The sequence below is a fragment of the Salminus brasiliensis genome, chromosome 5, assembly GCF_030463535.1.
Source record: "Salminus brasiliensis chromosome 5, fSalBra1.hap2, whole genome shotgun sequence".
NCBI lineage: Eukaryota > Metazoa > Chordata > Actinopteri > Characiformes > Bryconidae > Salminus > Salminus brasiliensis.
The window spans coordinates 39,983,325-40,006,172 of record NC_132882.1 but is presented as its reverse complement, the minus strand read 5'-3'; the positions used below and the strand labels follow the sequence as shown (position 1 = coordinate 40,006,172).

At 40.4% G+C, this 22,848-nt stretch overlaps 1 protein-coding gene across 1 annotated transcript in view; it reads left to right on the top strand.

Annotated features, from left to right (window-relative positions):
* Positions 1-3,919: 3,919 nt before the first annotated feature.
* The window catches only part of dtnbp1a (dystrobrevin binding protein 1a), a 187,409-nt gene continuing 168,480 nt past the window's right edge, over positions 3,920-22,848 (top strand). The window contains exon 1 of the mRNA XM_072680367.1: positions 3,920-3,924. The gene's annotated coding sequence lies outside the window, so the exon portion shown is untranslated. The remainder of the gene's footprint in view (positions 3,925-22,848) is intronic.

Here is a 22,848-nt window from a genome sequence, read left to right as displayed (position 1 = left end):
TGGACTTGCTTGTTTGGTTCAGATCATTGTCCTGCTGCATAACCCAACTGCTCTTAAGCTGAATGGTAGGATTTGTTGTTAGCTTTGTGCCAGATGTAACCCATTGTCTTCCAAAAAGTTATACCTCTTACTCATCAGTTCACAAAACATTATCTGGGAAGTTATGAGGGTAATGTAGGTGGGGGTTTTTTTGCAATTGCAAAACAAGTCTTTGTGTTGTTTTTATTGTTGTTGTTTTTTTGTTTTTTTTTCTAGCCATGGCTGTCTTTCCTATTATGGAATAAGAACCCTGTCCACAGATTTTAACTGAGGCAAGTGAGGCCTACAGTTCTCTATATGGTAATTAGGGACCTGGATGAGCTCTTGGTAAAATTTTTGGTTGGCAGGCCACTTCTAGCAAGGTTCACCAATGTTTCATGTTTCTATTTGAGGATAATGGCTCTCATTAGGGTTTGCTAGAGTCCCTGAGCCTAACCAATGGCTTTGTAACTCTTTCCAGACAGGTGGATTTCAACTATATTGTTTTGCATTTCTATTTGAATTGCTTTAGAACATCATGTGCTGTTTTTATGACCTCTTGTTCTTCTTCACATTATAAGTCAGGTTCTGAATAAGTGAAGTTTAGATTTAACAGGTCTGGCAGTGATCATGCCTGGGTGTAGCTAGTTAAATTGAACCCAATTGTCAATTTAATTTGGTTAACTGGTTGACTTAGTAGCTAAATCACCATCTCAGATGTTATTTCCTTGACAGTGAATATTTGTTTTACACCTGTATTTGTGTATATATTGAATATATAGCTGAAATATATGTCCCATATTTGAAAATGATCAATTGTAAGTTGGCATGTATGTCACATACATTTCAATATGTGACAGTTATATGTTAGATATAAGGAAATTTTATCTAATTTAATGTATGTCAAATACACATAAAAAAAATACACGTTTGAATATTAACGTTTATTATCAGTAAATAGTTTGTAATGTTCTATCCCCACATATTTATTATTAGAATAATTAATAATGAATTATTTATTATTTATGGGGCTGTATGAGATTGAACTGAATTATATATTTTTCTTATAACAAAGAAGAATAAGTTGAATAAATATAAAATAAAATAAAATAAAGCATTGAATAGGGCTGGTAGTCGATTCCAAAATAGGATCGATTGTTCCAGTTCCAGGCATTTGGAAACGAGAGTCAGCACCAAAGCTTTACAATTGATTCCACACAGAGATGCCCAACACACACACACACATGGAGAGTGACATGTTTGGCTATGACTGTCTAGACAGCCTGTCTGACAAATTTGTCCTTCCACAACACACACATAACTAAGCAGACTGTATTTTGCATTGGCTGAATCAAACAACAATGGCAGGGCTGTAATATCTACCTGCTCAAGGGAGCTTACAGGAGAATCAGGCGCTGTTTCAGGATTTCCAAACTCATTTTAGAGAATGGGCCACATTATATGCCATTGAACGGACGTCAAGTGGGTCTGACCTGTTTTTCTAAGAAACCCCAAACTCAGTGCCCGCCTCTTTAGCAGAGAGCTGTGCTTACTGAACAAACTTCCTAGCTTGCTAATGAAGAATTACATCACCATGGCATTTTAGCTAAAGTGTGCTAGCGGAAATGCTATGGTCGCTGACAGAGTTAATACACTATAAGCAACACATAAAGCCTCTGACAGAGCTACAATACAATAACATACACAACCAATAAATATCATAACCAGTGTCAACTTTTCTATCTGACATCTCTGAAGAACATTAATCATAGGTTTGCAAAGGTAACAGTATACAGGAATACTGAACCTTACCTGAATTTCACACAATATAAGAACATCAACATTAAGAAATTCAGCTTTAGTTTTTGCTGTTTGGTAAAAGTGACCATCAATCAAGCATCGCTGAGCTACCTTCACAATGATAACTGGACAATACTGCTATCCAAAATGAGTACAGTGCTCAGCTGAATCTGGGCAATCTCTAAGGATAATGTTCTGTGGACAAACCAGTCCACAGTGTAACCTTTTGGATTATGCATTTTTCATATCTCCTGTAATACAGTAGTCCACACATGGGGCAGTGGTGGCTCAGCGGTTAGAGCGCCGGGATATTGATAACAGGGTTGTGGGTTCGATTCCCGGGCTCGGCAAGCTGCCACTGTTGGGCCCTTGAGCAAGGCCCTTTACCCTCTCTGCTCCCCGGGCGCTGGAGTTGGCTGCCCACCGCTCTGGGTGTGTGTGTGTACTCACTGCCCCTAACACATGTGTGTGTGTGTGTGTGTGTGTGTGTGTGTTCACTACCATATGGGTTAAATGCGGAGGACACATTTCGCTGTACAGTGTACAGTGACAAATACGTGCACCTTTACCTTACCTTTACCTTAAACATGTAAGTTCCTTGAGGGTTTTTTATTTGAAACCTTTAGGAATCTTTTTCTTCTAAAAAATTCTTGAAGGTTCCTCAAAGCACCTTAAAAGGTCCCTCCATAGTTTCATATTTGAAAGGCCTTTAAAGGTTCCTCAAGGAACTCCATACAATCATATAAAGTTTTAGGTTAACAGAGGTAGCAGTAAGGAATACTGATGCGGACCTAAATTCCACGCAATATGAGAAGAGACATTTTTGTTTTTACTGTTTGGTAACAGTGTCCACCAATCAACAGTCTTGTTAAGTTATACAAAGTTGTTCAGGTTCTGAGCACTATCAATAAAATGCTAACCCAACAACACTGATAACCAAAAGAACCATCAAGCATTAATGGACAAATCTCTACATCATATGGGATAATTTTCTGTGGACAGGCCAGTACACAGTGTAACTTTCTGCACAATGCATTCTTTCAGATCTGCTGTAATACTGTAGTCCACACTGTTAAAAGCATACATCCCTTGAGGGTTCTTCCATTTGAAACTGGGGCAGTACCTCTTAAGGTGCTTTGAGGAAACTTCAAAAAAAACTTTTCTTGAAGGTTCCTCAAAGCACCTAAGAAGGTTCCCCCACAGTTTCAAATGGAAAACCCTCCAAAGGTTCCCCGAGGAACTTATTCTTTTAACAGTGAATTACCATACTAACATATTGATATGCATATCTGAACGCAGTGCATTTTCAAGCAGTCAGAATGAAGGTGCACTTTCCAAAGTGGCTTCCAGCTCCCAAAAGGAGCTTAATGAGTAACAAAGGTCTGCATTTGTGATTTTTTTGAGATGTGATGGAAACGGTGTACTTTGCACTTTAGGCTTAGCTTCATTCCAGGTAACAGACATCTTGAAGAGCCAAACCAGGAGTCTTTCACACGGCAATTGCGAAACAACAAAACCTATTGTGTTAAGAGCTGAATAAAAGGCCTCCACTCTCCGAAATACGGGTCAAGGTTATGTCTTCACTTCCATCCTTAGAGTGCAAATCTCATTACCTTAATCAAGAGCACAAAGCCATAAGCATCTTACCTAAATCTGAAGCATTACCACATGTGGTGGCTATCCCAGGCTCTCACAGTCACAGCCTCGATGCAGAGCACCCACCTGGGGAGAGTTAATGGGAAGTGGCAGACTACTATCATGTTACCCTCTTTGTTTAACAACATTAGATTAAGTTCTTTAAATTTGCTCTAAGTTCTGGTTTTAAATCTATTTCCTTAGTAAAGGCAATAAATGTGTAACACCTAAATTAGAATTGTCCTTGGTCTGGCCTGGTTACATGGTTGTGAATTAAATGATGTTACGTTTTGAGATGTTGTATGTTGCTTTGCTTTCTTCCAGGTATTTAGGTATTTATGTAGTTAGAATTTTTAGTTATGGGTATGCCTGCAAGAGGGATAGCCATGGCCTAAAGGTTGGTGAAGCAGGCTTGGGACCAGAAAGTCACCAGTTTGATCCCCTGAACAGGCAGGGGGAGTGAAGAAACAGTGTTTTTCTCCTCCCCTGGACTGGGTTGCACCAGTTTTGCATACAATCGCTCGTAAATGTGTGTGTACAGTGTACAAATTCATATGTTGTGTCTTACCTAGTAATCGCTTTTACATGACGATGATAAATGTATTACCTGTCAATCCATACATTGCCATGGAAACACGTACGGCAACTGGCTCACATTTCTTATAGGTATATGGCAATGGGTATCAAGGATGATCGTAATCTTATAAGATGGAAAACTTGCAAAGACTTACATCATAACAGTTGCATTATTTTTAAGTTCAGGACAGATACGCATCACTGCTTGTGCCAGGACCTGTCAGCACTTTCCATGACATGTCTACAGACCCTTTTAGGGGGCTTGTTTGGCTCTCATCCCTGGGACAGAGAAGGCTCTGTCTCCTGAGACTGCCATCTATGAGCCTTTGTGCCAGCAGCTTATTCAAGACCCAGCGTGGTTCTTCCGCAAAATAAGCCTTACCTGCAGGATTCAGAGAGCTAGGCACTGTGGGCATGGAAACATAATCCATCCTCTAGCTGCGGGCACTCCGCGCAGGGACCAATTATCCGGCATGCCCAAATGCACAATATTTTTCTCTCTATGGCACTTCATCTGTTTACAGGGGACATATTATTAAAAACTTTTTACTTTTCAGTGCTTGTGCATACACATATGCGGGTGTCTAGAGTGCCTACCAACCCACAAACTGTAAAGTAAGACAACCCAGTCAGTCATTTGCGGGCTGCCTAGGTGAGATTTGGCTCCCCTTCCTAAGTCACTAACAGGCACGTGAGAATTATGCCGCTGTCATATGAGGATCTCCACCTACTACTAGGCTTGGGCAGTATCCACTTTTTTCATATCGTCATACCGGCTCAAAATATTACAGCGGAATACAGTATTTCCGGGGGCAGGGAGAAGTGTGAGTTGTGCAAGTAGCGCAGATGGTTCTATGCTTCAAAAAATTAGCTTAGTTAGCAAGATAACTCAAATTCAAGTATGGCAGACAGAAAGCCCACTTATAACTTATACAATAATGGTCCCAGATCATGCGACTGATGAAAAACAGAAAGGTTTTTCCCCATGGTTTTGGATCTGTAGCCCATTCTCTAAGCTAGACTTTGCTTAGCTAGCTCAGCAACAGATCCATAGACAGCCCAGTGCAGTTGAATAATAAAAACTTGAATTGAGAAAAAGCAAAGTTGAGCAACTGATGTTGGGAGTAACAGAAATGAGTCAGGTTCTGCTGTGTTTGGATTTAGCTAGTTAACTAAGTTCCACCACAGCACAGGCCGTGTTCCAGCTAACTAAGGCTCATATCACACACTTTTCAAAGATAAAGCCTCATATCTGGGAGCACAAGGCAGAGCAAATGGTCTTAGGAGTGCTTTCGACTGTTTTCAGGCAAATTTAGCAGGCTGGTCCATTCAGCTTTGCTTGCTTTCCATCTTATTCAATTTCAGCCTATCACTTAACTGACAAGTGTGGTGTAAACTGGCAAGTAACAAGTGATTCCCCACAGCACCCCCCAACCTGTGGCTCTTTTAAATGCACAGAGGAGGAAAGAACTTATTTGGCCATGCACTAGATACATGAACAGAAGTTTAACACATCAGACACACCGAGAAATTCTTATGGCTGATGGCCCTTTAGGAAAATATGCTGTTTTTCTTACTATTCTGAGACGTTTGTTCTCGGACACAATCGATGCCACAACAGGGCATCAGTTAAACTGGAGAAAATGCATCTTACTGCCAGAAAATGGTCTGCTATGCAAACCAGGCACCACAGCTTTTCCTGCAGCCTGATCCATGAAAGTCAAATACGGGAAGTGGAGAAGCAAAAGATGCCCTGAGCCAGTCGCCTAGCCATAACAATTTGGTCCATGTTAAAATGTCTCAGATTTATGTGCTTGGCCATTTTTCTGGCTTCCAACACAATAACTTTAAGAACTGACAGTTCACTTGTCTAATCTGCATCTCCGCTCTCTTCACAGGTGTCATTGTAATGAGGCTATTTTTGGCAAAAATTTGATACACCCATTAATCTTCTTATCTGCTTCTTCCTCGTCAAGGTTGCAGTGGGCTGGAGTCTACCTGGAATCATTGGACACAAGAGAAGACAGGGTCCCAGTCACTTTTATGTACAATGTAACATAGCCATTTTACCTACCATGTGTGTTTTTGAAAGGAAACCGGAGCACCCAAAGGAAATTCAGGCATGTGGGAGAACACATCTCACTGATCACTGGAGCTGTGCAGCACCCACACTATCTGCTGCAACACCATGCCACTCTCCAAAAGATTCTGAAGTATCCATTAGTAATGCTATGAGTGATACCAAGGGCTAAAAAGTCAACGTAAAGGTTCTTCACCAATTCAAAGGTCCTTCACCGTCACATCTCTTTTACAAAAATGGTTCTTTATGAAACCAAAAATGGTTCTTCTATGGCATCGCCATTAAAGAATCTTTGCTAGCACCTTCATAGTGTGGTACAGTTAGGGAGAATGGTTCATGTGTAAGGCTGATTATTATATCACACTCATCTGTCATCCACCTACACACTGAATCTGCGATCTGTTCACAGTTCAGGGTTCATGATGGAGCACTTGCCTTTGAGAATGGCACAAACGGCTAGGTGCTGCCTCTTTTCAGGAGGCATGATGGTAGCGCGCTTATCTTTCACTGTAGATTAGGAAAAGTATTTGATACGGTACGGCACACAGCGCATAGACTTGTTTGGAATGTAAACAGCAGGCGTGTGTGGGGTTGCAGCATGATAAATGCTTTGATAAATGTGGGAGCAAGCGACGGCAAGAGAACGGTAAGTGATTCAGGATGGCTTGACCTTTTCTGCTGAGAGACTTTAGAAGCCGGAATAGATGATATGTCCCCAGTAAAGGGTTCCAGTCCATTTGCAGCTAAATGGCCAGAGGAGTGTAGGATCAACATACTGATTTTCCATGACCTTTGTTTTTTTTGTGTTTTTTTTTTTTTTTTTTTGGTTGGTTGGTTGGTTGTTTTGTCAAAAGTAGTTCATAGAGTCTCTTTGCCCAAATCGCAGAATCAGTGGATGTAAAAATATCTTAAACCTGATTTATCTCACCGTGCGAGAAATTTAGAGGATGTGTGAGGTTCAGGCAGAGCCACTGATTAACCAACCTGAAGAAATGACACTATGGTGAGACCATTATGTCATTTCATAGACCTTCAAATAGGCTCCAACTGAGGACAGCTAAAATCACTCTGCTGATTTGCTGAAGTCTGGGGATCATTCCTTTCTGAACGAATGTGACCTGGATTCCCATGGGAATCTTCTTAAATATTAATATCTGAGTTCCGAGTTTCAACCATGGTCTGGGATTATGCTCTAGCCAGACATGGACATGGACAGCAGTCGAATAAAATGACACACTTTGACAGTCTACATGTTGCGTTGTCCATCTATGATCTGATCACTCAAGATGGATGGTAAAAACGGGGCCTATGCGAAAGCACAGACGAACTGTAGAATTTCTCTCTACCCATTCCCCTCCCAGATTGATTGATCGCTCTATAAAAAGTTCTGCTCCAGGCTAAACTGGCACAGAAAATCCTGGCAATGAGATGGCCCAGTTGAGTGCCCTTACACTGACCCTAAAAGCCGTTGCATCAGATTATTGTGAAACTCCAAATTCCCTCCCCTTACAGCAAAATCCACAGTGCTGAATGAACGTTTACTGTCTGGCTGGACCTGGTGTTAATTCAAAGTAGGTGTTAATGTACACTGTTGAATGGGACTTGGTCTACTTAAATCTCAACAGTTACCTTCCATGCTCATGACTGTTCGGCCATGTGGTGGAAAAGAGGCCACTGATACCACAGATGAAACATTTCCCTGTAGTTGACTCATACTAGAAACTGTTGAAGCAGATGCCAATTGGTAGATGCCAGTTTGTAATTAATCCAACCCATGTTTAACCTTTCCTGGTCCCATCACTGACCCTGGTAGGACCCGGTGGGCATCCATATATGGGGCTAACATGAAACCTATGGACAAAACTTTCTGGTTCCCAGTTGGACTAACCATACAGGCCCCACATGGGCATGTTATCTGGAACATGTCTTCTGAGTCCTTAAAACGCCCTGCATTGACCCCTCCAGAATAAATGCATTTTGGGCCAAACTTCAGCTAAAACTTAAACTTAAACTACCATCCAAAGGACAACTGCTCCAAAATTGACACTGTCAAGTTCGACTTCAGTTTGTAGCTAAACACATTGACCAAAATGATCCTTCTTGAGGAATGAGTTGTTCGGCCACGGTGACCAAAGGTAAAGGTGAAAGAGGAAAGGTGAGACATTCAACCCCAAGGACCCAATACCAGCAGTTCTGAATTCTTCAGCACAACACAACTGGGTGTTCCAACAGGACAGTAAACCCAGGCTAACATTATGCTTTTGGCATGACCTTCCTGACCTCAATCTTATAAAAAGAAATGTTGACTGCAAGAAGAGTGGTCAAATATTCATTCCAGAATTCTGCCAGAAGCTTACTGATGGCAACCAAAAGTGTCTGGTTAAGGTGCAACTTGCAAGGTGTTCATTTTGATTTCAGAACCACCACCACCCCCACCCCCCTCTTTACCATTTTTCCTTTACCGTAAAAAATGGGTCATTATGCCTGCAAAAAGACAATGCTTGCATCCACATCCTTATCCTGTCTCATTAACGTCTCATGTGAAGCTGTCCTGTCCTGCTGAGGCTTATTTTTGGAATCGGGTCTGCACAGGAGCGCTTTGGGCACAGGAAACGTTCAGAAGAAGAGGTTGTTTATTTGCCCACTGAGGAGGGAAAAACAGCGTTATTTCCTCTTATGGCTATCTCCAGCTATTGGTGCAGGCCACTCTTGTCAGTGACTAACACTGACTAACCCCAGACCTGCCACTGTCTTTGATGATCTAAGATGACTGATGATGGATGACTTCTTTGTACCTGAAGATAACAGTTACGTCGTCTGTCCTCATTATCTAATTAGTCACAGACATAGCCTATTTAAACTACAGCAGGTAAATTATTATATCTAGTAGATCACGAACAGAGCAACAGATAAAAGGGAACTCTAATGTGGTAGCAGGACCATCATCATATGACTCTTAAAAGAGTAGTATCGTGATATAGTGGGCAAAATGTAGTCAAACAACCAAGAGATGTTTGCTGCTTAATTTTGGTATTGGAACTATGAGGCTAATGGAGCCAACAAATAAGTGTATAGCCTATATAATGACATTGGGCAAATGATTAAAATTAGTTTATCAATCATTTTTAAACCTTAGAAATACATTTTGGGTGAACCTCATTTGACCTCATAGAAACCGGTTAGAAATGAGTAAAATAAAGATACAAAAATATTATAATAACTAGCCAATATGCTCATGTGGGGCTCACATGAGTGGAATGTGGTCTAGGTGGGTTCCAGGTGGGTTTCAGGTGTGAGTGGGTTTATACATACTTTGTTACTGGGACTCAGGTGGGGTTTCCCAAACAGGCTCCATTGTTACAGCCCGCCTTAATCTCACATGGGTCCCATCTAGGCACCCATGCATACTGTACAACCCAAATGTGGGTCCATGCTTAACCCATCCTGGTCCCAATTTACTAACCTTGGTGGTTCCCAGTTTACCAAAATAGACCTCACATGGACATGTTAGCTGAGTGCAGTAATTCCAGTCAACATGATCATGTGGGGCTCACATAGGAGGAACATAGGTCGGTTTGTACATACTTTGTTATTGGGACTCAGTTGGGCTTCCTAAATGGGCTCCATTGCTATAGCCCACCTTGCATTTGACATGGGTTCAATCTAGGTTCCATGTGCAGTGTACAAGCCAGATGGGGCCTGTGTATAACCCCTCCTGGTCCCATCACTTACCCTGGTGGGACAAAACTGGTGTGGGGCTAACATTGAACCCATGGACAAAACCTTCTGGTTCCAAGTTGGGCTAACCATAGAGACCCCAATTGGGGTGGCATGGTAACTAAAGCAGATCAAAATTAGATGCAAATGATGCGACTAAGATCACTTATAAACAGTTACAGGCTGGATGGAGGTGATAAGAGATTAGAAGTGGAGCTTCGGAGGAACTTCAGAGTTTCCTGTGTTGAATTCCAACTTACTGGTATGCTGGAGCTTCCTAGTTTATTAAAACCTCTTGGTATCCGGAAGGATGATCCAGTCAATGGAACAAGTCTGATACTTTGCGTTATTTACTCTGACATTTTTTGTGATGTATGATGGCATGTGAGCAGTGAGTGCTTTGTAAACAGAAGCCAGTGTGTTTTCGTACACACAGTCAGAGATGACCAACCAACCTTTTCATCAGGGCTGCAAACTCTCACACATAGGCCGTGAAACTCACACAATTAGCTTTAATCGCGTGCACTCAGGCTACCATTGCCATTTCTAATGCTCTTTAAAAAACATTTATTCCCCTCCAAAACATCCTCCAGAAAGATTTAACTACTGATAAAGTTTCCTACAGCTGCCTCTCCAGATTTTACTGACTAAACACACTCTGAACCGGCAACGGCGGCCTTCTGTAGGAGTAAAGGAGATTGCACTAACCGTCACAACCGTTCTATGTGTAATAATCCCTCTCTGGGACATAATATGTCCTTGCTGACCCCTTTTAACTACTAGTCCCACCCTAGAAATTAAATTCTGGCAATGCTGCTGCATTGCATACATAGTCATATATAGCAAGTATACAGAAATGGCCCAGCTGTGGCAGCCAGTAAATTACCTGGCATACAGGCAATTTACTGGCTGCCCTGGCATTTGAACCTAAGCCTAAGCAACATTTGTCCTACAGGCAAACTATTGTGAAACTGGCCCAACCATAGCCAGCAGGGGCTGTGTTCCGGCATCCAGATTCAGACAAAGTCTAAACCATTCCACACTGGGCCGGATGAGACTGGTAGGTGAGGGCTAGAACTAGGCCATGACTCGCTTCCTATTAGGAATATTTACCAGTAGAGACATTAGGGTTGTAGTTGATGCATGATGAATTCAGCAAATGTGATGTACAATGTCACATTTTGTTCTTTCTGTCAGTGCAAACAGTAAATATAGCTCTGAATGTGCAAAAAAGATATTACTCAGTTCTGAGTTGGAGCATTTTCAAATGTGGTATTGGAATCCAATACATATCCATAGGATTTTTACGTTGGGGCAAATTAATTTTCATTTTATTTTTCACTATGCACACTAACAGACCCTTTACAGCAACATCACCATAAAATATTATTGTTACTATGTTTAGGACAATAAGTACTTTGACTATGTAACAAGATAATTCAACTAGAAGCAATGAGGTTTACAGGCTATGCTCAAGGGCCAAATGGGGGCAGCTCATCAGACCTAGCTATCAAACCACCACTTCCCCCTGCAAAGAAAAAGATGGGTGTGTATTCTCTGAACATTTACCCTTTGTTTTTCTGTGTGGTGGGCATGTCTTTTACCTGAACAAGGAATAGTTTTGTTTGTTTTGGTTCTCCATGAAGTTTCAAACATCAGTTCTGGCCCACAATTATACTTTCATCCAGACCTCAATGGCCACGGAATGGCAGCAGTGACTTCATTCAAATCTGGACACAGATGGAAAACAGCTGGACCAGTTTTGGCCAAAAATAGAAATGCTGTCTAAACATCCCACATGGGCTAGTTTTATGTGGCCCAGAGTTTAAATGCCACGACAAAGCTTAAAGGTGGCTGCCACAGCTGTGCCAGTTTTGCCCCGCAGTAAATTTGCCATTGCCCTATTTGACCCATGAGTGGCCTAACCAGGCCATTGTTAATCAAAGATCATGTGACTTCTGAGTATCTTGGCTTAGGAAGTATACCAGCACTGTTTAGTTTGTTGTTTGTGAAGTCTGTGTTCTGATTGTATGTGTTTAGCTTGCATCTTTCCCTTCTCTTCTGTTTATTGTCATGTCTCGTTTCCTGGATTCTCCAAGCGTTGGATTTGTTTTGCCTTTGTCTTTGTTTATTCAAGTTTGTTTCAAGTTTGTGTTCAATACATATTTGTCTACCGGGTTCCTGACCTTGGACTGGTACAATGACTCCAATTTTTGGATTTCCCACAATAGCACTTTTTTTCACCCTTGCATCTTGAATCAACTCGCTTTTACACTTCTGACAGGCATCAGAACGCAATATCAGAGCAGACACGTCTACATCAATGGATTTTGCAAGACCCTTGGGCCCAAGCATCCTTGAAAGCCCCCTACATCCCAATGATAACAAAAAGGAAAAGTAAAAAAGAAAACTTACCTGAAGAGTGAAAATAAACAATCGTTTGCATTGATGTTAATGAACACATAAAGCAGCTCTGATTTTTTTTGTTGATTTTATGTTTTGAAAATAAATATTATTTAAAAAATAAACATATTCTGAAACAAAGATATGAGATCAGTTCATCTTCTACCCACAAAAAACTTTGACTAGTGTTGCTCCCACTGTGTGTTTTATCATCAGTACAGAATGGTCCGTAAATCTGCAGGAAAATGCAGCATGACAGAATCATTATATTAAAGATATGTTATAAGTATGTATATAAGTAATATTTTGTGCTGATTATATGTTTAAATTGCTTTAAAAAAGGCTTTTTCTGACAAAGTAAGTTCACACACCTTAGAAATACAGTCTTAATGTTCCTATTTTTGACCATATCCCTGGCCGACTTTCACAAACCTGAACAATGGCTTGCAAAGTAATTGTGATTATATTGTGTCTACTGAGATTGCCTGTGGCTTTTCCAGGTGTCTTCCTGCCCTAAAACAGAGGATGCCTTCATCCAAAACATGCTTCAGGCAGTGCACAGACAAAAAAAACCTTCAGGAAAGCATTTATGTTCATGGACAGAAAGATGGTCAAAGGCTTTGCAGGAATGAAGAACGTCGGCAGGATGTGAATAAGAAGACTATGACTACAGGAGCCTTTTATGTTTCCATTTCCAAGTCAGGCAGACTTCAACAGAAATAGACTATTTTTACAAGGTGTGCAAAGCTGATGCATTGTGAACATTGTGCTGCCATTGACCTCAGTCCTTTCCCCTTTTTTCCTTCTGTGTATTTATTTTGTTTTTGGACATTTTTCCTTTTACTTTTTACGTGCAAAAAATGCCAAGTTAAAAATACCTCAGTTTTTGTCATTCCCACAACCCAGCACTGGGTTACCATTTAACAGGACACACACTGAGTTAAACTGACCCTCCACTGCTGGGTAATATGAGGAACCCAATATGCTGGCTGGGTCAAACGAGTTTGCTAATAGTTACCTAGCACAAGAGTGTCTATTGTTGGGTTTTATTAACTTATTATACTAAATAATAAAAGAAACTACATATTAATTTAACATATTTTCTAACAGAATAATAAAAAAGCTGCTTAATAAAACAAACATCTTTATTAAACAATTCTTAATTAATATATATTTGAACATTTTTAGGTAGCTTTAGTTTGTTTAGTTAAATATTTTTAACCTGTAAAGAAAAGATTGATAAAACAATAAAATAAAATAACATTTTAGTCCAAAAATTTAAACACACTCCAAAAATATTATCCAAATACTGAGAAAAGCATTGAAAAAGTCACCTGACAAGCTCGTCTGACAAGTTTATTTTATAGCAATAATTTTTACACATTTAACATAACATTAATATATAATGTAACAAAAATGACCTGATTTTCAACTATAATTTGACTAAAGCTAGTGACCTTTTAATAAAACTATAGAAACAAACCATTTTACAGCAAGCTAGCACTAGCTAATTCTATCAGTCTCACCAAACAGTTCACAAAAATCAAGTCGATCATCCTTACTTGAAATAAAACATCATGCTGTTGCCTCAAGAAATGCTGTTCACCCCACTGTCTAATACGCTTCCTCAAGAGACATTAATTATTTTAAATGACTTAATCAACTGCTGTTATTTAATGGTGATAATTAACCCATTGGCTGGGTTGTTACAGTGACTTTAGTCAGTAACGCAACAACTGGGCTACATACTAAAAGCCCAGAAGCAAATCAGAACTGTAGAAAAAACATAGAAAGTTAGAAAAGCTTTTCTCCTCTAGTAAAGTTGCACTTTTGGAGATATGAGGTCCGACAGTGACAATATAAGCATTTATATGAGCAACTACAACGTAAAGACGAAAACGTTGTAGCATAAGGCTGTAAACAGGCTACTTGGCAGCAAGACCTGCTGGTTTTGCTGGATGGTTTAAGCTGGTCTTTGATGGGCAAGGTAGTTGAAAAGCTGGTCATCCAGGTGAAGACAACCTTTGCTGGTAAGCAAACTGGTTAACTAGCTCTTGACCAGCATAGTGTATTTTTATAATGTATTTTGGTCACGCATGTTCTTGCTGGTCACGCTAGACAGCCTGGTCAGGCTGATCCTGCTTGTAGACCAACTAAACCATACATACATTATTAAAACATACATAATGCTAGTCAAGAGCTACGCTTGTCAACCAGGTTAACCATCTTGACCAGCTTTAGCTGGCCATTCATCCACTTCTCAGCAGGGTAATGTGTTAAAACTTTTGGAATCAACACCAATAAAATATCACAGAACTACATTTCACTGTACACTGACCCAGCACTTTATTAGGAACACCTTAATACCTAATCATTCATGCAAATACCTAATCAGCCAATCGTGTGGCAGCAGTGCAATGCATTAATAAAATCATGGAGATACAGACCTGCTGCTTTTATTGAAGGTTGACATCAACAATGAGAATGGGTGAAAAATGTGATCTGGTTAGTTCCAGATCTCTTGGGATTTTTAGCACAATAGTAGTTTAAGTAATTGCAGTTTACTCAGAGTGGTGTAATAAAGAAGTGAGTGGCGGTATTGCAGACAGATCTGCCTTTTTGATGTGGTAGTTCAACTGGGAATGGCTTACAGAAAGGCTACAGTTTCAACAACTGAGAGAGCCACTCTGTATAGTTTTACAGAAAAGCATCTCCGATTGCACAGCTCATCAAACCCGCCAAAACCCTGACGTGGATGTGTTCCATTTCTGTCAGCAAAGAACAGAAAGCTGAAGCTGCAGTGGACACAGACTCACCAAAACCAGACACATTAAAGACTGGTAAAATGAAGCTTGGTTCGATGAATCTCACACATAGTAGGGTCAAGATTTAGCTGGACAGCTTGGTCAGGTTGATCAAGCTTACAGACCCAGCTGAACCATCAAACTGAAACTAGAACAGCAGAAGACCTTGTCAGGATTTGGTGCCAACAGCATGAATCCGTCGACCCCAACTGCCTTGTGTCAACAATCCAGGCCAGTGGAGGTGGTGTAATGGTTTGGGGAATGTTTTCTTGGCATGCTTTGGGCCTGTTAATACCAATCAATCATTGCTTGAAGGCCACAGCCTATATGAGTATTGTTGCTGATCATTGGCATTCTTTTATGGACAAAATGTTTCCATCTTCTGATGGCCACTTGAAAAGCATGGTAAGTCGTCTCAAAATCTGGATGATCCAGTCTACAAAGCGTGCTTGACACCCCTAAGACCATTCACTTAACTGTGAGCTCTCATATATGGCATTTTATCCTCTAAACCGGTATGATTTGAGCCTCAGTTAGCTGGATGTTCCTTGCTAAACATCTATCTCCATGTCTAAATAGGCCATTTTCCCTGTTGAACATAACTATGTTCTGCCACTCAGTCCAACTAAAGGGGGTTGTTTTGGGAATGTGACGTCAATGCATACCCTCTATTGAGATATAAAATTTTTGACCGAATCACTGAATCATCCAAAATGCATCTAACAGGGATCAGATGTGATTCTGGATGAACACCTCCTTTACATGGGTGCCAAAATGAAAAAAGCTGGACTCAATAATAACAACCATTATACACAAAAATATGAGTCAGGAATTGGCTGTAAACTGCAATTCCTTTGATTTAGCACTATGGCCTCATAATACCGCCACATCCAGGCAGTGAGTGACTTTAGGGAAGATGCCAAATGCTGCAGCCACTGACCTACAATAATGACGTCTTGAGATTGCTCTAAAAATAGCTCCTCCACTTCGTCTCCTGCAGCTTACTGCACACCTATTCTGAAGGCAGCAGCCTTTCATATCCCTTTTCAAATGATTAACGAGCCAACCTCAATTTAGTGAACGGGAATCGTTTGTATGCCAAGCACACACACATACACACACAGTTACTGAAGCTATCATTGCATGATTATGTAATACACATTAATGCTGTAGTTGTCAGAACATCAAACAGGTGAGAGTATATGCAGCAGATGAAATAGAGGGTGGCTGAAGGAAGTTAGCATTGGTTATGTAACATCTCTGGGGGGAAATGTCTGTGGCGTTTCTTTGACAAACATCAAACAGACAACAGGCATGCCTGAATATACTAAAAATAGACTAGCATTTTCTCTCGCTCATCATTATATGCATTTCAATGACATTGCTAAAACTGATACTTAATCACACTGAAATCATTTTAAATGAATGTATCATAAAACATTTTTAAACCTAAGAGTTGGAGCATTTGTTAAAATATATAATAATAAAATGTTTAAAAGATGAACTTGCATTAGTTGAAATGAAAAATGCTAATTTAACATTATAAAAAATGGATTATAAGAACATGCAGAAAACCTTTGCAACTCTCAGCGTGCCCAAACTGATCATTTCATCCTTCCATCCATCTTCTTCCGTCTGTTTTTTCGTGTTTAGGGTCTTAAAGGAACATTTTGCGCAAGGCAGGAATACCCCCTGGGCAGGGTGCCAGTTCATCGCAGCCATTGGTCATTGTAATAATATTAAAGACCAACAGTAGCAGTTTACAATGATAAATAAAGACCTTCGGTTGGGTTTCAACACTACCAATGTTGTCTTAAGCCACTTTTTTGTTACAAATGTTACATTCCACTTTGTCTTTCACTTGATCCCTGAGTCCTCTGGAGCTCTGGAGTCGATTCTCGATTTGAATCTGTGAATCAATTCTACAGCCTCACCAGACTGTATTTTCTGGCTATTTATTAAGTGGTGTGTCCACGCTCATGAGGTCATGTTTCACTCTGCCAAAGCACAATGACAGATAACACCATCGAGGCAACAAGGCAGAAAATGGACTATTGGACTTGACTTGATCTTTCAGACTTGGTCTGATTTGGCAGGCCACATTAAATTATGTTTATATCTCTGTGTTGAATAGCTCGTTCCTGTTTCTGAACTGTCCATCATGTTTGCAGCACATAAACGTACAATAAATCACTGCTTTGCAAGACAGTCTCTCTGGTAAAGTGTTCATTAACCACTGAGAGTTCATTAATGGGTTGTAGAGACGCCTGACAATTGTTAACTTTCCCAAGACCAGGTGTAGGGTCACTAGTGGTTAAAGGGGAATTCTGCTGACTTTTCTAAATACATCATTCTTTGGTTGAAATGTACACAAGGTCATTCAGACTGGTTTCATGTGAAATGGTTGGTAGTTGAGCAATCTGAGAAATTAAACCTACAAAAATTTCTTTGTTTTTGTGTGTATAACCTACAATGTCCTGAATGGAACCATCTGCCATCAATGGCTTCGAATGGGTGATCCCTAATAATGGGCATCCCTATGTTGGGGTCAACATGAAACCCAAAGACAAAACTCTCTGGTTCCCAGTTGGGCTACCCATACAGGCCATTTAGCTGGGTAACAACTTTAGCTTTTAGTGATGTAGCTTTTAGAAACATTAAAGTCTCAGGGTGTCTTTAATTAAGCAGAACCTTTGAAGAATTGGTGGAATTCCCTTTAAGTAAAACTGAAGCTAAACACAAAACCTTACTAGTACAAAACCTAACTAGTAGTTTCTCGCAAACTCCAGGCATGTTTTTCTTCAATAAGGGTTTCTTTTTTATTGCCAGTGGTGCTGGCAGGAATCAATTTTATATTATACACAAGAACCACCCGGTGTGTTGATTTATAAGAAACTTTCTGATTTATTAAACTCCAAAAAACAACAGCAGCCAGCTAAATAATAGGCTGTATTATTGCATACTATATTAAACATAGAGCACTGATAAATGTGCTGTATAGGTCAGCAAAGCAAACAACAGCCTTACTTTTTAATAGCATTATCATAAGAACAGTTCGGCATAAAGTAACAATATGCAACTGCAAAACCAAACCAAGCTGCTATACGATAAATAACGGCTTCATTTGACCTATTCGAGTGATGTCACATTGAGCATATTTACTGGATCCAGAATATGAGAACTAAACTCCAGCCTTTCAAACTCCGGCCTTTCATACCTGGACACTGAAAGTGGACGCTGCCAAAAAAGTATACATCTCATTCTCGAGCACAGTATTCAATAAACAAATCCAAATGATCTGCTGTTGTCGCAATTTCTTTACCAGAAAGAATGGTTAAAAAATAAACAAAATAATTTTTAACAGGGCATACAGCATTATATCTGCCAGCATCAGTGTTTCTAGCCACCTTCCTATACAATGCAGGGCTTTGATGTTATTGACTGTTGCACTTTTACTACAGACTTGGTCAATGAACTCTGCAACTCCTTCAAAGTGACTGTTGGCTTCTCTGTATTGGCTTCCCTCACAAGCCCGCTCCTTGCTCTGATATGCCTCGTCTAGGTAGTGCCTGGGTGGTATGATGCAGCTTCCATTTCCTCACAGTTGATTCAACATTGTTCACTGGGTTACTGAGTCTATAACCTTTTTTATAATCTTAAATGTCTTTAGAAAGCTAATGCCCTTTTTCACAATTTTTCATCAGGTTCACAGTTTAAAAAGCTGGAATTAAGATGGGTCTTTTGTCCTGAAAAGGTCAACTTTTTAATGATTCACAACTAGAGGCCAACTGTTGTAAGGCAACCATGACAAAGTTAGGGTGATATCTTTTATTTGTGCAAATCTGGAGCTTCCACAGGGAGTTAAATACTTACTGCAAGTAAATTAATTAATTTTGAAGACGAAATATGACTCTTATCTGTCAGATTCATTTGTGATCCAGACAAGTTTGATACTTTTGCAATGCATCTTTTAAATTTTGAATACATGCCTATGCCTGTAAATCCAAAACAGATGATTTGCACATTTACAGCTGTTGTCATAATGGACAGATTTACACGCTGACGCTGCATGTTACATTCATCTGTCATCATATATGGGTTCAATAATTCAGAAAAAGGGAAGCATGGAGGTATGTGGGAAAGTAAACTAGTGAACTGAATTCTTTTTCTCAGCATGATGAGGTTTATTTTTTAGCAGTTCTGATTACAGGCTCCTCTTTGTCACTGTCTTGGTTGGAACAGGGGAAGGAAATGTTTACTCTCGCACTCTATCAGCTGATGTCTGACAGCGCACTTCCTGTTTCGGACGATGATGAACGCACCGTGCCAGCAAGGTGAAGTTGACTCCTGCAGAGATAAGTTTTGATTTGAATCCACTTTGACTGAAGCTTAGACTCTAAGTGTTCTGCCAGCCTGCTGAGAGAACACTTTGGCCCTGGTTTATAAATTAGTCCTTGGGTCAAAGGTCTTAGTGGTGGGCTTCTCAACTCTGTCTGCTCAGTTCACACATGATGATGTTGCCCCCTGGTGGAGATGTGCCCCACATCTCAGAGGCATGAATCACTGCTAATGTCGGTTTGCAGACCCAGAGCACCAGCAGTAGATGTAGTTTTGAGAAATCATCTCCTAAATTGCAGAGAGCTACATGCATAATTTTAAGTTGATGTTTTTAGAGTTAACTCAAACTGTGCATGGTTCTATATTGCACACATAAGGGTTCCCAATGTTGTTCTGTACTGGGTAGAACCCTTTTTGTAGTCAGATGTTCTTCTAACTAACATTTTAGTTGACAGTTATGTCAAAAATATACGGTTTAAGTTGAGCATTTACAATTTGTACCAAAAACAAAGATAGCTAATTAGCTTAAGGCTCAGTGGCTCAACAGTCTATAGGACTGCCACTATGGCCCAGGGATCACGGGTTCAAAGCCCCAGCCATGCTGCTTTGCAATCAGTGGCCAGAGTCTGAGAGAGCACAATTGAAGGACATGTGTCAATTCGTCACACTAGTGTCGGGACCCTTGCCTAGAATAGAACTATGAATGGGTGAAAAAAGGAAAAATGTGCTAAACAAATTTAGAAAAAAAAATAAAAAACAATAAATGTCATGAAAATGTATTTGCCACTTCCTTATTTCTCCTTATTAGTCACAGTAAATGCTAACGAATAATTAAAATTATTTAATTTATGCATTTAACAACTTTTAGTATGATCTTTAGCAGCAATGATCACAACCAAAACTTTCCATAATTTCATATTAGTCTTCAATGAGGAATTTGAGCCAACTCTTCTTTGTAGAAAGGCTTTAAGTATATATTCAAACATGGTGGTGGTAGTGTCATAATGATGTGTAGATATTTTTAATACCTGCCTTAATACCTGGACAATCATACATGGGTTATGCAGCAGGACAATGATGCAAAACAGGGAAGCACTCTAGTGTGAAACTTACTGGTGTTTTTGAGCCTAAACTGCCACAATATCTCTGTTCCATTTACTTCCCTGTTTTGCATCATTGTCCTGTGGCATAACCCGTGTATGATTATTATTCAGCTTCAGCTCATTAACCGAGGAAAAGACAAACTACTTAGAAATTCTCTGATTCAGAATAGAAGTTATTGTTCCTTCAATCAGTACTCGTTGTCCAGGTATTAAGCCAGGTATTAAAAATATCTACACGTCATTACACTACCACCACCATGTTTAAATGTTGGTATGCTTACCATAAATTCTCTGTCTATTCAATTGATTTAATATGCTGGCGACAAGAAATCAGCTCTGTTTTTTACTGCCCTCAAATGTTACGTACTTCAAGGCATGACGCTTTGGGGGAATGTTAAAAACAAAACTGAATTGGAAGGCAGGTTGACAAGTGCTGCTGGATCTCTCGGTCTGCAGATGGATGACGTTAGAGCTGTCTGTCAAGGTTGCAGTGAAAGAATGCTGCATCCTTCGTTCCCATCCCAGAGGACCTTAGCGCTGCAGTGTATTCTGCAGTGTTGAGGTGCTTCAGCGCTGGCAGCGAAGAACGCTCTACTAATGTGGGTATTGCCAACTGCTTCAGTCAGCACTGCTCTTTTTTAGATTGTATTCTGATTGTGAGCAGAGACAAATAATGCCTTTGTGGATGTAAGTGGTGACAAACTGATTTAATTTCCTGTTCACACGTACACACATGGCACACACTCATACACACACAGAGGGTAAAAATGGCAAAAGAAAATCTCAGTTGAGTCACTGCTGCACCCACGTGACCCTGAGTGTGTGAGTGAGTGAGCATGTGTGTTTGTTGGAAGAGGGGGGGGGGTGTACATGATGAGGGAAGGGGATTACTACCTGCTGATTTGGATTTGAAGAAACACAGTAACAGCTAAATGTGGCCATCAGTGACCTGGGCTGAACTCAGTCTGTTTGAAGAGCGGGTATTTGTGGGCACATATCCACATACACTTATGTAGCAACAGTGCAGTACATGAATTTATGCAAATACAGACCAGCAGCTTCATGTCATGTTCCTGTCAATGATCAAAAACAGGGGAAACTGTGATGGGCAGACTAATAACTAGTAACTCAGATAATCACTCTCTACAATTGTGGGTTAAGCAGAAAAGCTTCTCAGAATGTACAACACATCAAACCTTAAGGCGAATGGGCTTCAACAGCCGAAGACCACGTCTACTTCCACTTCCTTCAGCCAAGAACAAAAAGCTGAGGCTGCAGTAGCCACAGGCTCACCCAAACTGGACAGGTGAGGCTGGTCTGAAGAATCTCTATTCCTGCTTATATAGAAAACAGATGGTAGGGTCAGAATGTGACACCAACAGCTCCAATCCATGACCCCAAAACATGTACAAGACCTTTGAAAGTGCCCCTGTGGTGATCAAGACATTAAAGCAGAACTCCTGTCAGCTGTGCAGTTGACCTGCCGTGGGGTCCAGGGCTTCCCACAGGTAAATCATGCATGCATCAAAGTGACTCATCAGACAGAGGTTCAAGGGACAGAAGTTAGCACTGGCACTCATACTGGACTTCAGCAACACTATATGTCCAAATGTTTGTGGACACCCCTTCTAATGTTTCAGCTAGTTGCACCCATTGCTGACAAAGATGTAAATGTCCACACATCTTGTCTAGTCACTGTAGACACGTATTGCCAATAGAATAGGACTCTCTGGAGCAGAAAAACATGAACCTGTTGGCACCATGCCTAATGTGAGGCATGGACTGAAGGGATATAAAGCCCCTTAGCACTGAACTGTGGGGCACCTTCTCAGGAATGATGGTACGTCATCCAATACTTTTGGGATAAGGTAGGGAGGTGTGGTGATCATTCAGCATTATTACAGACCTCACTAACGATCTTTATAGCAGTGCTCCTCCAATAGGATAAAGTCTTAACACCCTTGATTTTGGACAATACAATGAATAAGCAGGTGTCCCAATAATTTTGTCTAAACAGTGCGTGTAGCAGAAGACGCTACATTCCAGGATAATCAACACTATTAACATGATCTAAATGTGTTGGCTCATCGGTGTATGTGTTAATTGTGCCACCACAAGCATCAGTCAGCTGCCGTGAGATAATTCCATTAAAGGGACATCCCTGTAATCTGATGAGTGTGCAGCTTGCTTGCAGATTTGCAGCCAAGCAGAAAAGCCATGAGCTGACAGTATGTGATGTCAGCTACACTTCAAGCATGACGCAGAAATTCAAAGCCGACTAGCGAGGGGTTACTAGGTTCACGATTTCATTATTTTGAATTTGAATTTTGAATTTGAATGAGAAAAAATGTACCGTACTCGTGTTATTGCATAA